Here is a 13,825-nt window from a genome sequence, read left to right as displayed (position 1 = left end):
CATTATCAAGTCTGCAGCAAAACTGCTTTCCAAAGCTATTCAGTGTTCAATAACAGTGGATGAGAACAGTTCCTCTCATTCAGAAAAAGTTCAAATTAGCCCGTAACTCAAGACCGCAATAGAACTTCGCCACTACAAGCCACGAACTGCTGTGGTAGGGATACGTCAGGATATTCTGCTTCTGACAAAAATTCAAGGAACTGACAATGGTTAAGTCCTCAAGAACAACACTCCTGTGTCTTAAGACACTAACGGTTTCTTACCACGTGATAGATTCAAATATTCTCTGCAAAATACCTGCTGATTATAAAAAAGTAAAGAACCATCAACTTTAACCACCCTATGTTTTCCCAGCATAGTAAATTTGTTCACGTAAGCCTTTTTCTCTTCTATACATTTTTTTTTTTTTTTACCACCACTAGCTCCAACACATCAGATTCCACTTCAGGTTGTACAGAATAAGTGTATTCTCAACTTTTTAATAAATATTCCTGTCTGTAGCTATTCCACAAACACTATTCATTAAATGTATTTCTTCAGTAACTTCCAAGTCAGCATTGACTTTGCAAATAAACACTTAGCTGTTTTGGTAACATCTGTCAATTCATCAAGAGCCAAGGAAAACCACTCAAAATCGTTTGCCTTGTTTTTTTAATTGACTGATGTCCTCAACTATTCTAGCAATTGTTCTCACCAAAAGGCTAATAGTCTTAAACAAGTTGATTTTCTCCAGACACATTTCTTTGGCTGCTACAGTCAAATAAGATTTACTTAAGTCACCATGGGCAAATAACTTTCTTGTTTGGCTAAATAATGAGACACTCGAGAAACTTACTCCAGGTGCAGCCTGATTTTTGTTTTTTAATTTTGTGAAGAAATTCTGCTTGAAAAGATACTCCTTTTTAAGTTTTCTAGCCACTGCTTTCCTACGAATTGGGAATACCACGATGAGTGATTCATCTGGTAATATCAGTGTAAACTGTATTTCTTCAGTACAGCTATAGCGTCACTGCATAATAATCACAGTGCTTTGTCATCCTGTTCAATACTCCTCACTTCATTGTGCTTTAAAAGTATAAATACATCAAATCCATTTTTCTCTTCTTTTCTGTTTTTAACGTGACGGGAATCCGCTGATAATAAAGTAAAAAGTCAGAGTACAGGGACACGGAGGGCACATGAGACACTGTGACGGCAGTGCACAGCAAGAGGCACTCAGACACCATCAAGTCACTACTGGCACTACTCAACTTTGTACAAAAGCATCCACAGACAATATGAAAACAAATGAGTGTGGTTGTGTTCCAATAAAACTTTATTTACAGACATTGATAACTGAATTTCATTTATTTTCACATGTCACGAAACATTATTCCTCGTTTGACTTCTTTAACTGTTAAAAAAAATGAAAAAAATATTCTTAGTTCATGTGTGTCTGTGTTAAGTCTCTCAGTATGGTCCAACTCTTTGTGACCCCATGGACCATAGCCCACCAGGCTTCTCTGTCCATGGAATTCTCCAGGCAAGAATACTGAAGTGGGTTGCCATTCCCTTCTCCAGTGGATCTTCCTGACCCAGGGATCAAACCCGGATCTCCTGCTCTGCAGGCAGATTCTTTACCATCTGAGCCACCAGCTGTTCAAAAACAAGTTGCAGACTAGATTTGGTCCCCAGATTGTAGTTTGCAAACTCCTGCTTTCAGCTTCTGTCTTAAAGAATCTAGGAAAATAAAGGCACATTAAATCCAAAAGAAGTAGAAGGAAGAACACAACACAGTTGAAAGCAAAAATCAATAAAATAGAAACAAGAAAAAATTTTTCAATGTAGTAAAAAGTTGGTTCTTTGAAGAAATCATTAAAAATGATTAAACCTCTAGTTATACTAATCAAGAAAGGGAGAGAGAAAACACAAATTACCAAAATCAGGAATGAAGGAGGGGCCATCACTACAAACTGTAGAGATAGTCACCACATACCAAAGCTATTTCTGAAGAAGAAATAATTAATCTGAATAGTCCTGTGTCAATCAATGAACTTCAATTTGTAGTTTAAAATCTTCCCATTAAAGAAAAACAAACAACAAAACCAACACTCCAAATCCAAAAGACTTCATGAGTGAATTCTTCCAAGTATGTAAGGGAAAAAAAATAAAACAATTTCCAAACAAACTCTCTCAGAAAAAGAAATGGGTGGAAAAACTTCCAACTCATATTTTAAGACCAGTGTTAGCCTGATATCAAAACCAGACATTTTAAGAAAAGAAACTTACCTACCAGTATCCCTCAGGAACATAGATACAAAAATATTTAAATTTTAGCTAATCAAATCCAGTATATAAAAAGGATAATGCATTATGACCAAGTGGAGTTTATATTAAAAAATTCAAGGTGGTATCTACTTAAAAAACCAATCAATCTTAAGAGACTCAGAAATAAAACATGATCATCTGAACAGATGCAGAAAAAGTAGTGGACAAAACTCAATACCATTCATGATAAGAACTCTTAGCGAACTAAGAATAGAAATTCCTCAATCTAGTAAAGAGCAGATATCATCAGATTAACTGTGAAAGAACTGAATGCTGCTGCTGCTAAGTCGCTTCAACCACGTCCGACTCTGTGCAACCCCAAAAACGGCAGCCCTCCAGGCTCCCCCGTCTCTGGGATTCTCCAGGCAAGAACACTGGAGTGGGTTGCCATTTCCTTCTCCAATGCATGAAAGTGAAAAGTGAAAGGGAAGTCGCTCAGTCGTGTCCGACTCTAAAGACCCCATGGACTGCAGCCTACCAGGCTCCTCCCATGGGATTTTCCAGGCCAGAGTACTGGAGTAGGTTGCCATTGCCTTCTCCAGAAAAAACTGAATACTCTCTACCAAAATCAAGAAAGAATAAGCAAGGCCAGTGAATCTCCTCTCAACGCTTCTATTCAACATGACAGCTATAGGTTCTAACCAGTGCAAGTAGCCAAGAAAAAAATAAAAGGGATACATATTAGAAAAGTGGAAGGAAAATTCTCTTATTCACATACAATGTTAATTGTTAATGGAGAAAATTCTAGGGAATCTATAATAATTACTAGAACTAATAAGTGAATTTTGTAAAGTTGCAGGATACAAGGTTAATATTCAAAAATCAATCGTATTTCTACATAATAACAATAAAAAAATTGAAAACTAAAGTCAAAACAGTAAAATCATTCAAAAATACTAAATACCCCAGGGATAAACGGAACAAAATATATGTAAGATCTGGGCACTGAGAAATTAAAGATGACCTAAGTTAATAGATATACATACATGTGTGTATGTGCACATGCATTTATGAATTGAAACCCCCAATGTCAATTCACTTGAAAGTGACTCACAGACTCAATGAAATCCCAATCAAGATCCCAGCAGCCTTTCTTATAAAAACTGACAAGCTGATTTAACACTTAGATGGAAATACAAAGGACACAGAACGGCCAAAACAGTTTCAAAAATTATAGTAAAGTAGGACAACTTATACTGATTCCAAGATTTATTATAAAATTAACAGGAATCAAGACAGCATGGGATTGGCATAAAGATAGACACAGACCAACGGAACAAATCAGAGTCCAGAAAGATCGATACATATATGGCCAATTAAAATGAAAAAATATATATATATATATTTTTTCCCCAAAAAAAGGTGTTGAAACAGCTAGATATCCATATAAGGAAGAAAAAAAAATTCTGAATCTCAAGTCTTACCTCACAACATATACAAAATTTAACTCAAAATGAATGACTCAAATATAAGAATTAAAACTACAAAATTTACAACCTAAGATTGTGGGGATATTTTGTACTTGTCCCCTAAACCCCAGTTTCTACAAAGCAACGTGTAATGGGGCATGTGGTAACAGCAAATGCAGCAGATTGCATTATCAAAGAATCTTAAATTCAGGGAACCCAAATCTATCATACTGAACACCATGCATGCCTACCCTTTGTTCCAGATGAAGATACTATCTTTCTTTCAAGGCTGTAAGCAAGCCTAACCTTTCCTCTGGACACTCTATCTACCTGCCAAGGCTGTTCAATTTGGTATTTCAATTATCCGGGGTAGTCTTTGTCTTTTCTACACTGAATCTTTTTGTCTATCACATGTCTTTCTTCCTTTCTTGGTTCACTCTCTTGTTGTTCAGTTGTTAAGTTGTATCTGACTCTTTGCAACCCCATAGACTGCAGCACACCAGCCTCCTGTCCTTCACCATCTCGAGGAGTTTGCTCAAACTCATGTCCACTGAGTCAGTGATGCTACCCAACCAACTCATCCTCTGCTCCCTCCTTCTTCTTTTGCCTTCAATCTTCCTCAGCATCACAGTCTTTTCCAACAAGTCGGCTCTTTGCATCAGGTGGCCAGAGTATTGGAGCTTTAGCATTAGTTCTTCCGATGAATAATCACGGTCAGTTTCCTTGAGGATTGACTGGTTTGATCTCCTCACTGTCCAAGGTACTCTCAAGAGTCTTCTCCAGCATCACAATTCAAAAGCATCAATTCTTCAGCACTCAGGCTTCTTTATGGTCCAACTCTCACATCTGTACATGACTACTGGAAAAACCATACCTCTGACTATATGAACCTTTGTCAGCAAAGTGATGTCTCTGCTTTTTCATAGGCTGTCTAGGTTTATCATAGCTTTCCTTCCAAAGAGCAAGTGTCTCCTTTATAGAATACATTTTCTGTAAATGGGGAGTAAAATAAAATTTTGAGACTATGCATGCCTTAAAACACCTTTATTAAACTATCTTCATACTTCAGTGATAGTCTGGCTGATTACTAAATTTTCATTTGCAAATAATTTCCTTTAAAAATGTAAAAGCATTGCTCTATTACCTTCTAAGTTTTTTTTTTTTTTAGGTTTTAAGCTTTTTTTTATTTTTAAACTTTACATAATTGTATTAGTTTTGCCAAATATCAACCTTCTAAGTTTTCAGATTAAGTTGAGGCAACTAAAGTCATTCAAATTCCTGATTGCTTATATATCATGCCTTTTTCCCTTTCTGCAAACTTACAGGATCTTCTCTTTGACACAAGTTTCCAAAAACGATTGATGATATGCTTTGACATGGGTCTATATGTGATTCTTTCAAACTAGAAACTGCTGCTGCTGCTGCTGCTAAGTTGCTTCTGTCGTGTCCGACTCTGTGCGACCCCATAGACAGCAGCCCACCAAGCTCCGCCGTCCCTGGGATTCTCCAGGCAAGAACACTGGAATGGGTTGACATTTCCTTCCCCAATGCATGAAAGTGAAAAGTGAAAGTGAAGCTGCTCAGTCGTGTCTGACTCCCAGTGATGCCATGGACTGCAGCCTACCAGGCTCCTCCGTCCATGGGATTTTCCAGGCAAGAGTACTGGAGTGGGTTGCCATTGCCTTTTCCTTACTGCTGAGTAGCACCTCATTATATGAATATACTAAAATGCATTTATTCATTCACCAGTTCTCCATAATGCACTTCAGAGAAACAACCAAAAGTACAGGATACATCCTTGACCAAGACTTCACAGTATTTGCACTGAGGTTATATCTAAAATTTCAAGGTACAAAAAATACAACCCATTATAAGAGTGAGGCAAATACTAAAACATATGGCAAAATTACTGCTATTATCAAAAGTATTTGATAATCTAATAGTCACTACAAAATAAGTATACTTAGAAACACAGGAGCAAGCCATTTAAAAATGAATAGACAGGTTTGAAAAAGAATCAAGAACTTCTAGCATTAAAATGAAATGTTCACTGAAATGAAAAACTCGGTGCACTGAGGAAACAGCAGATCAGGCACAGCTGAAGGGAGGATCAAGAAACCAGAATATAGTGCTACAGAATTTGCCCAGAATGCAGCACATAAACACAGAATAAGCAAGCAAAGTTAAGAAATGCAGAGAGTACAAAGACCTGGCCCAATATACGTCTACTATGAATTCTAGGAGAAAAAAAGGGGAGAGCAATATTCAATACATAATGGCGAAAGCTTCTTCTTTTTTTTTTCTTATTTTTCTGGGCTCCAAAATCACTACAGATGGTGACTGCAGCCATGAAATTAAAAGACGCTTACTCCTTGGAAGGAAAGTTATGACCAATCTAGATAGCATATTCAAAAGCAGAGACATTACTTTGCCAACAAAGGTTCGTCTAGTCAAGGCTATGGTTTTTCCTGTGGTCATGTATGGATGTGACAGTTGGACTGTGAAGAAGGCTGAGCACCGAAGAATTGATGCTTTTGAACTGTGGTGTTGGAGAAGATTCTTGAGAGTTCCTTGGACTGCAAGGAGATCCAACCAGTCCATTCTGAAGGAGATCAGCCCTGGGATTTCTTTGGAAGGAATGATGCTAAAGCTGAAACTCCAGTACTTTGGCCACCTCATGTGAAGAGCTGACTCACTGGAAAAGACTCTGATGCTGGGAGGGATTGGGGGCAGGAGGAGAAGGGGATGACAGAGGATGAGATGGCTGAATGGCATCACCGACTCGATGGACGTGAGTCTGGGTGAACTCCGGGAGTTGGTGATGGACAGGGAGGCCTGGCGTGCTGCGATTCATGGGGTCGCAAAGAGTCGGACACGACTGAGTGACTGATCTGAAAACTTCTTCAAAATCTATATAAGACAGTAACTCTGTTTCAAAATAAATAAAAACAAGTCCACATCTAGGACAACTTAGTAAAACTGCAAAACCTAAAAGCAATAGAGAGAAATGATATATTGTCAACAAAGGAAAAATAATATATTGACAGCTAACTTTTCAAAAGGAATATTGGAAGCCTGGAGGCAGCAGAATAATCTCTCTCATGTGCTACTAGTGGGAGACTGCCAATCTAGACTTGTATACCAAGCTAAACTATTCAAGTGTGAAGGCAATATTAAAATTTCAGGCAGAAAAACCTGGGTATGAATCCAGGCACCACAAATTTTTAGTTGTGATCTCAAGCAAATCATGTAACTTCTCTTGGCCTCAGTTCTACACCTATAAAAAAAGAGAAACTAATATTTACCATCACAAGGTTATTGCAAAAATTAAATGTGAAGTACATTAGCATCATTCCAAGCACATAACACTGAATCAATGTAAGCTATTATTTTCACTCCACACTCAACATTAATGCATAAGTTTGAAGCCGCTACATTCAACTAACCCAGTTTTCATTATAATTCCTAGAAGCTGTACCACAACTTTAATTACTTTTAACCATAACCTCTTTGAATAGAGGTTTTAAAAGGTTTAACCATTTAAACTCTTTGAAATATAAGAGGATTTTTTAAAAAATCTCCTTGAATTTAAATTAGAAGAGTTTCTAGAACTTTTAAATGCTCAGGTTACATCTGAAGGAGGCATAGATATTTTAACAATGACACATACTTGACAATACTTCTCTTATTTTGAGAATACTTCTCTTATTCATTCAAAAATGAATCAGCATCTTCTTACAATATTTACAATTGAACTGACCCAGTAGAGTTGCCCTATACACAACAGTCCATGTAATATCTTCAAGGAGAGCTCTAGTCTCAGGACAAAAAGAGATCAGTTCAAGTTCATGCTTAGACCAAGAAGACAAAATACTGCCTCATTTGGTTCTACATAATTATGACTTGTCTCCTTCATGACTCAGATCTAAAAGTAACAAATTCCTGGTTCCAACCTATCTCTCCCGAAGCATCTCCAACCACACCCTTCTCTTCTTTAAATCTACCATCAACCCACAATACAATGTGGGTTGTATTGCACACACACAAAGATTTCTTTCCAGTATAACTGGATTTCTCTCTTATACCAAGACCAAGAACTCCAGTGTTCTTGCATGGAGAATCCCAGGGATGGCGGAGCCTGGTGGGCTGCCATCTATGGGGTCGAATAGAGTCGGACATGACTGAAGCGACTTAGCAGTAGCAGTAGCAGCAAGACACACATTTGGGAAAACTAAAGTGTGAAGTCATGTGGGCCTTAGGAAGCATCACTATAAACAAAGCTAGTGGAGGTGATGGAATTCCAGTTGAGCTATTTCAAATCCTAAAAGATGATGCTATGAAAGTGCTGCACTCAACATGCCAGCAAATTTGGAAAACTCAACAGTGGCCATGGGACTAGAAAAGGTCAGTTTTCATTCCAATCATAAAGAAAGGCAATGCCATAGAATGCTCACACAATTGCACTCAATTGCACTACCACACAATTGCACTCATCTCACACGCTAGCAAAGTAATGCTCAAAATTCTCCAAGCCAAGCTTCAGTAATACGTGAACCGTGAACTTCCAGATGTTCAAACTGGATTTAGAAAAGGCAGAGGAACCAGAGATCAAATTGCCAACATCCACTGGATCATGGAAAAAGCAAAAGAGTTCCACAAAAACATCTATTTCTGCTTAATTGACTACCCCAAAGCCTTTGACTGTGTGGATCACAGTAGAATCAACTGTAGAAAATTCTTAAAAAGATGGGAATACCAGACCATCTGACCTGCCTCTTGAGAAATCTGTATGCAGGTCAGGAAGCAACAGTTAGAACTGGACATGGAACAAAAGACTGGTTCCAAATAGGAAAAGGAATGTGTTGAGGCTGTATATTGTCACCCTGCTTATTTAACTTACATGCAGAGTACATCATGAGAAACGCTGGGCTGGATGAAGCACAAGCTGAAATCAGGATTGCTGGGAGAAAATTCATAATCTCAGATATGCAGATGACACCACCCTTACGGCAGAAAGTGAAGAAGAACTAAAGAGCCTCTTGATGAAAGTCAAAGAGGAGAGTGAAAAAGTTGGCTTAAAGCTCAACATTCAGAAAATGAAGATCATGGCATCTGGTCCCATCACTTCATGGCAAATAGATGGGGAAACTGTGGCTGATTTTATTTTTTCAGGCTCCAAAATCACTGCAGATGGTGACTGCAGCCATGAAATTAAAAGACGCTTACTCCTTGGAAGGAAAAGTTATGACCAACCTAAACAGCATATTAAAAAGCAGAGACATTACTTTGCCAACAAAGGTCCATCTAGCCGAGGCTATGGTTTTTCCAGTAGTCATGTATGGATGTGAAAGTTGGACTGTGAAGAAAGCTGAGTGCCGAAGAATTGATGCTTTTGAACTGTGGTGTTGGAGAAGACTCTTGAGAGTCCCTTGGACTGCAAGGAGATCCAATCAGTCCATCCTAAAGGAGATCAATCCTGGGTGTTCACTGGAAGGACTGATGTTGAAGCTGAAACTCCAATACTTTGGCCACCTGATGAGAACAGTGGACTCATCTGAAAAGATCCTGATGCTGGGAAAGATTGAAGGCTGGAGGAGAAGGGGACGACAGAGGATGAGATGGTTGGATGGCATCACCAACTCAATGGACATGAGTTTGAGTAAACTCCGGGAGTTGGTGATGGACAGGGAGGCCTGGTGTGCTGCAGTCCATGGGGTCACAAAGAGTTGGACAAGACTGAGCGACTGAACTGAACTGAATAACCAGCTTATTCTCAGAACCCCTTATATTAATTTTTAAGTTAATTCTTTTGTCTCCACAGTAATGGTTTTTAAGTAGGAAAGCAAATATTTTCAAATTAATTTTTAATGTGAGTGAAAGTTGCTCAGTCGTGTCCAGCTCTTTGCAACCCCATGGACTATACAGTCCATAGAATTCTCCAGGCCAGAATACTGGACTGGGTAGCCATTCCCTTCTCCAGGGGATCTTCCAAACCCAGGTCTCCCACACTGTAGGTGGATTCTTTACCAGCTGAGACACCAGTGAAGCCCAAGAATACTGGAGTGGGTAGCTTATCCCTTTTCCAGTGGATCTTCCCCACCCAGGAGTTAAACCAGGGTCTCCTGCATTGTGGGCCGATTCTTTACCAGCTGAGCTACCAGGGAATCTACCTAACTCAGTTATAATATTTACATGTGAGGTTTAAGAAAAAAGTTCTGCTTTAAACTATTTTTATCTTTCTAAAATACAAACCTGTTAAGGCCACTGCATATGTGCTCAGTAGCTAAGTCATGTTAGACTTTCTGCAATCCCATGGACTGTAGCCTGCCAGGCTCCTCTGTCCATGGGATTTCCCAGGCCAGAATACAGGAGTGGGTTGCCATTTTCCTCCTCCAGGGGATCTTCCTGACCCAGGGATTGAACTCGAGTCTCCTGCATTGCAGGTGGGTTCTTAACCACTGAGCCACCTGGGAAGCCCAATAAGGCCACTACTCCACTGGAAATTCTTCAATGGTGACCCCATGTTGAAGAAAAATTCTAAATTCTTTATCATGGTACCAAGTACTTTTGAGATCTGGTCTCTCCACTACACTGCAAGTATTCTGGGTTTCAGTCATCAGAACAGTCAAGGATTCCCCAAACACAAAACACTCAAATCTCTCCTTTGCTTTTGCTATGCCATTTGCCTAGAACGGCTTTCCTCAGCCTCACTCCAATAAAAGCTGAATAAACTTTCCTAGCACAAGTCAAATGTCACATCATTCTGGAGATTTCTCTTAATCTCCTTAGACAGAGTCACAATCCTCCCCAAGGGTACAAAGGATGCCATCAGTAGTTGAGATCACCATTTAGATGAGTTAGATCCACTTCGGTTGAAATTCCAGGCTCACACCTTACTCAGCTATGACCTTATTCAGCTATGGGCAAGGTCTCTGAGGCTGTTTCCTCATGTCTAAATAACAGGAGCTACTTCATAGGATTGTTGTGAGGATAAAATAAGGGGCTGCATGCAAAATATGTCTCCCATAGAGTAAGTATTCAATACATGTTATTGTGATATAATATCCCTATAATGTATTCCCACTCTGGGCTCGCAGCAACTTGCACCCATCTCTCCACACTACTGTGATGACATGACTGTGTGCCCATGTAGGACACAGATTATCTTCTATCAGCTCTTAATTCCCACCACCTGGCATATTGCCTTGTGCATAATAGATCCTTAACAAATACTGAATGAATGAATAAATAAATCCTAAATGAATAAATATTTCAAATTCCTTGTGTATAAGGCCTTGATTTTTTTCCCCAGTGGTCTTATTAAACTTACTTTTTTATCTCCTCCTACAAAACTGCTTCTTTAAATAAAGTTTACAGTGACCAAAGAGAAAATGAATCTTATAGTGAGAGAAAATTAATTTTATAGTGACCTTGTCTTCTTGTTTAGAAACATACACACACAAAATAAGCCCATACTGCACCAATAATTTTCCAACACACCACTGTAAAATACCAGATTTCTAGGATGGTTATCTATTGAAAAATTTTTAAAGGGATGACTAGGGAGGTTTTCTAAATCTGTATCAGCTTCCTTACCTCCAGGGCCTGGGCAAACTTTAGGGACTAAAATGTATTTCAGAGCATTAAAAAAGGAAAGAACAGAGTGCTTTTCATTCTGAAAAATGGTCCTAAGAAATTTTTAAAAACATTGTAATAATAGAAGAAAATAATTACTACTACCCACTGCTAAAAATTTGGTTTAAAAAGACAACCCTGTACTTAAACGAAAATTAGTAATTTAAAGTACAAACAATCTTTAAAATGGCATCAAAATATGTGTAGGTAGTGTTCAGGCTAATAGGCTGAGGTGAAGGAGTGCTCACTTTGTAATCCTGACCCTCAATAAATAAAATGCAAAACGGAAAAAATATCAGATACTACTATACAACAGCATGGTACCTTTTATCTACTTCCACACTTGACCTTTAAACATTAATGCCCTTTGAGTAATTATTAACCATTGGGTTTAATTAATGCAAACACCTCTGAACTACTTCAGAATAAATCTGATTAAGTACCTAGCAATAAAGGAGCGAATCAGGAAAAGGAGAAAAATCGGTTAAAATATAGTTTTTCGGGTCGCCCATCAAAAATGTGCCATACATACGGTTCTGCACCAAGAGGCAGCAATTAGGGAGGGTGAGAGGCGCCGAAGGCCCGAGGCCCCGCAGCCCCGAAGGCGACTCCTCCCCGACTCTACGCGGGGCGGTGGCCGGGCCGGGGTGGAGACAGCGCTGCAGCCGGGGCGGGACAAATTGGCAGGGCGGAACGCCCGAGTCTCACCTCCACTTCCCCTTTAGCTCTCAGAACCCCATTCAGCGACCACCCCAGAATCCCCTCACCACAGACAGAGTCTCCCTGTTTCCCCTGGCCGGCTCAAAGTTTATCGGTCTTTCTCAGCTGTCGGGGCCGCCGGGCTTTGTAGTTCGCCCGTCCGGGCCGAGCCACCAAGGCCGCAAGCCCGAGGAGCCGCTGAACTACAATCCCCATAAAGCCCTGCGCGCCCACCGCTCGCGCTCTCTCTCTCACCCTTTCTCGCGCAGCACGCAGTCTCCTCCGCCGCGCATGGCCCTAGCGTCTCCGGCAGCGGGAGCTGGGGTGTGGCTGTCCACCCAAGCACCCCACCACCGGCTCTCTCGCTGGCCCCCGTTCCCCCTCGGATTCATTACCTAGGTGTCGCAGGTCGGCCGACCGTTTTTGCCGCGGTCCAGGTGGGGTGGGGGTGGGGCACAGGCCGCCGCCGCCGCCGCCGCTGAGTCCGTTAGTTCGCGACGTGCGTGAAGAGGCGGCGGCGGCGCCGGCGGCGGCCGGTTGCCATGACAGCCGTGGGCCGCGCGGTGGGGCTGGGGGGAGCGCGAGGATTCGGAGTCGGCTCGGGGAGGAGCCTGGGCAGCGGCAGGAGCTGCGGAGACAGGGTGGCGCGAGGGTGCGCCGGGGAGTGGAGGGAGACAGCGACACTGAGGAGGACGGATGACGAGCTGAGCTCCGGGGCCGCCGACGAGTCCTGCGCTGCAGTGTCCAACCCCCGTGCCAGGACGCGAGTCCGCTCTCTCCTGAGAGAGATGCGGGTGGCGTCAGAGGAAGGAGCGGCGCCGGGCCTGGAAAGGTCGCCGGTCCAGCCCCTCCCCCGCCGCCCATCCAGGCAGCCTCCTCTGGCCCGGCCGTCTGGTGTGTTTGAAACCTAAAAGCCACCTCTGGGGCTTCTTCACCAGTAAAAACCAAATCTGCACCCTTTCACACCTCCTTTCTGCCATTTTCTGAGAGATAAAACGAGTCATTTAGTAAAATATAATGCACACGGCCTTTACAATTATTCAGAAGGCTTGAGAATTTGTTAAGTGGCGTTGATTTCAATTGACAGCTGGTCTCTAATAACCCTTGAATAATCGGTATGGGGGAGAAGGAAATGGCAACCCACTCCAGTATTCTTGCCTGGGGAGTCCCGTGGACAGGGGAGCCTGGTGGGCTGCTGTCCAGGGGTCGCACAGAGTCGGACACGACTGAAGCGACTTAGCATGCATGCATGCATGCTTTGGAGAAGGAAATGGCAACCCACTCCAGTATTCTTGCCTGGAGAATCCCAGGGACAGAGGAGCCTGGTGGGCTGCCATCTATGGGGTCGCACAGAGTCGGACACGACTGACGCGACTTAGCAGCAGCAGCAGCAATCGGTGTGGACTGGTCGTGACCCGCCTCAGAGATGTAGTGAGGTTAAGAGCAACAGCTTCTAAAACCCAATTCACTGATAACCAGGGGCAGGTGAATCGTCTTGATGCTCAACGTTTTCGTCTGCAAAATGGAGGTAATAGCTTCCTCACAGGACTTTTGAGAAATAAAAGCTTTGATAACTAATGAGGCATCCTAAAATGCTGGGATTTAAACATAATTTTTAAATATTAGTTTTTTGATCCGTGGTGATCAGAGCCAGAAGGGTGGGAGCCTGGAGGAAAGGGTATAGTTTGCCTGAAGAGAATTTTTCTGTGATGGAAAAGTTCTGTATCTTACTTAGAATTTGGGTTAGGAGGGTTCTCTGGTAGCTCAGCTGGTAA

The 13,825-nt window shown here is 41.4% G+C and overlaps 1 protein-coding gene across 31 annotated transcripts in view; it reads right to left on the bottom strand.

Annotated features, from left to right (window-relative positions):
- Positions 1 to 13,484, bottom strand: part of KATNAL1 (katanin catalytic subunit A1 like 1) — a 58,740-nt gene extending 45,256 nt beyond the window's left edge. For 5 of the 31 annotated variants that reach the window (XR_015138140.1, XR_015138135.1, XR_015138143.1 and 2 more), the window contains exon 1: positions 12,446 to 12,612. The gene's annotated coding sequence lies outside the window, so the exon portion shown is untranslated. Of the gene's footprint in view, positions 1 to 5,039; positions 6,100 to 9,001; positions 9,305 to 11,794; positions 12,146 to 12,305; positions 12,613 to 13,208; positions 13,234 to 13,346 lie in introns of those variants that run through there. The other 26 variants (XR_015138137.1, XR_015138133.1, XR_015138138.1 and 23 more) reach the window with 14 other exon arrangements.
- Positions 13,485 to 13,825: the final 341 nt, after the last annotated feature.

This window comes from Bos grunniens, chromosome 12 (genome assembly GCF_055505025.1).
Source record: "Bos grunniens cultivar Pamir isolate PY7600 chromosome 12, Bosgru_T2T1.0, whole genome shotgun sequence".
Classification (NCBI taxonomy): domain Eukaryota; kingdom Metazoa; phylum Chordata; class Mammalia; order Artiodactyla; family Bovidae; genus Bos; species Bos grunniens.
This window is presented reverse-complemented; position numbering and strand designations above follow the sequence as displayed.